This window comes from Perca flavescens, chromosome 15 (genome assembly GCF_004354835.1).
Source record: "Perca flavescens isolate YP-PL-M2 chromosome 15, PFLA_1.0, whole genome shotgun sequence".
Classification (NCBI taxonomy): domain Eukaryota; kingdom Metazoa; phylum Chordata; class Actinopteri; order Perciformes; family Percidae; genus Perca; species Perca flavescens.
In genome coordinates this window covers 29,383,279-29,385,775 of record NC_041345.1, presented here as the reverse complement: position 1 = coordinate 29,385,775, position 2,497 = coordinate 29,383,279, and the positions used below count along the sequence as shown (strand labels likewise).

The following is a 2,497-nucleotide window of genomic DNA, read 5'->3' as shown; positions in this document are numbered from 1 at the left end:
GAGCCCAGATGGGACCGTCGGCGAATTTTAAGAGGAAAAAACAACACTCGATTGGGGGCCCCCTGGTGGTAGAGGTAAGACGCAGCAGGACGTAGCAGGGCACTGCAGAGCGTAGCAGGTGTAACAGGTCATAGCAGGGCGCGCAGCAGGACCACGGCGACAGGCTGCAACCATATTTAGGGGCCACCCTAATTCCAAGGAAACATGCTGGGCGAAAAGAATACATAGTATGGACTCCGGGGAATAAGCTCCCCAGAGCTATGTTAGTAACAAGGATTTCTGGAACATGGAAGCACACAGATGGAAAGAGAGAGGAGAGAGAAGCTCAGTCCGGCAGTCTAAAACTATAACCACCGGTCTAGGTTAACGCTGCAACTCCCTCACTCCCTAACTATAAGCTTTATCGAAGAGGAGAGTTTTAAGTTTACTCTTAAATGTGGTGACAGTGTCTGCCCCCCAGACCCACAGGAGAGGAGCCTGATAGCTAAAGGCTGTGGCTCCCATTCTACTTTTAGAGACTCTAGGAACCACAAGTAACTCTGCATTCTGGGAGCGCAGTGCTCTAGTGGGGCAATAAGGTACTAAGAGCTCTACTAGATATGATGGTGCTTGACCACTTAGAGCTTGTAGGTCAGGAGAAGGATTTTGAATTCAATCCTGGATTTTACTGGAAGCCAATGCAGAGAAGCTAATACAGGAGAAATATGATCTCTTTTCTTAGTTCTTGTCAGAACACACGCTGCAGTATTCTGGATCAGCTGGAGAGTCTAAAGGGTTTTATTTGAGCGTCCGGATAGTTAGGAATTACAATAGTCCAGCCTGGAAGTAACGAATGCATGGACTAGTTTTTCAGCATAGTTTTGAGATAGGATGTTCCTAATTTTGGCAATGTTATGAAGGTGAAAAAAGGCTTTTCTTTAGGTTTGTTTTAAGTGGGCGTTAAAGGATATATCCTGATCAAAAATAACTCCTAGATTTCTGACAGTAGTGCTGGAGGCCAGGGCAATACCATCCAGAGTAACTATATCTATGGATAATGAGTTTCGGAGGTATTTAGGGCCCAGCACAATCACTTCAGTTTTGTCTGAGTTTAACATCAGAAAATTCTAGGTCATCCATGTTTTTATATCTCTGATGCATGCTTGGAGTTTAGTTAACTGACTGGTTTCGTCTGGCTTAATTGATAGGTATATTTGGGTGTCATCTGCATAATAATGAAAATTAATTGAATGTTTCCTAATGATATTGCCTAGGGGAAGCATATACAAGGTGAATAGAATTGGTCCAAGCACTGAGCCTTGTGGAACGCCATGGCTAACTTTAGCCTATGGAGGATTTATCGTTAACATTAACAAATTGATATTGATCAGATAAATAGGACTTAAACCAGCTTAGTGCAATTCCTTTAATGCCAACTAAGTGTTCCAGTCTCTGTAGCAGGATGGTATGGTCAATATATTCGAATGCAGCACTAAGATCTAGTAAGACAAGTATAGAGACAAGTTCTTTGTCTGAAGCAGTTAGAAGGTCGTTAGCAATTTTCACCAGTGCCGTCTCTGTACTATGATGCATTCTAAATCCTGACTGAAAGTCCTCATATAAGCTATTGCTATGTAGAAAATCACATAACTGATTGGCGACTACCTTCTCAAGGATTTTGGAAGGAAGCGGAGATTAGATATAGGTCAATAGCTGGCTAAGATCTCAGGATCAAGGGTGGGTTTTTCAAAAGAGGTTTTATCACAGCTATTTTAAATGACTGCGGTACATAACCTGTTAATAAAGACATATTGATCATATCTAGTAATGAAGTGTTAACCACGGGTAGCGCTTCTTTAAGTAACCTCGTTGGGATGGGGTCTAAAAGACAGGTAGATGGCTTAGCTTAAGAGACCTTTAACAGTAGTTGTTGAAGGTTTATAGGCTAAAAGCAGTCTAAGTTTATGTCAGGTCTTGCCGTTCTTAGCAGTCCAGCGGTTAAATGAACCATTAGAAGTTGAGGGCAAAAGGTGATGAATTTTATCTCTAACTGTTATAATTTTATCATTAAAGAAGCTCATGAAGTTGTCACTACTCTATAGTAATAGAATGCTCAGTAGAGCTGTGACTATCTGTCAGCCTGGCTACAGTGCTAAAAAGAAACCTTGGGTTGTTCTTATTTTCTTCTATTAATGATGAGCAATAGTCTCATCTGGCATTTATGAGGGCCTTCCTATAGGTTTTCAAACTGTCTTGCCAATCCAAACGACATTCTTCCAGTTTGGTGGAACGCCATTTAATTTGAAGTTTTCGCGAGATTTGTTTTAATTTGCGAGTTTGGGAGTTATACCAAGGTGCTAGTTTCCTTTGCTTCATCGTCTTCTTTTTGAGGGGAGCAACAGAGTCTAAAGTCGTCCGTAGCGAGGCTGGAGTACCTTCCGATTGGTAGGCGACCGTTCTACCACCTAAGTCACAGTCGCCCAAAGTCTAGAGCTGTAAAGATTAAGATGAAGAAGAA

General features: G+C 41.9%; 1 pseudogene; it reads right to left on the bottom strand.

The window, feature by feature from the left end:
* Nucleotides 1–387: 387 nt before the first annotated feature.
* On the bottom strand, nucleotides 388–1,265 carry LOC114569084 (uncharacterized; annotated as a pseudogene).
* Nucleotides 1,266–2,497: the final 1,232 nt, after the last annotated feature.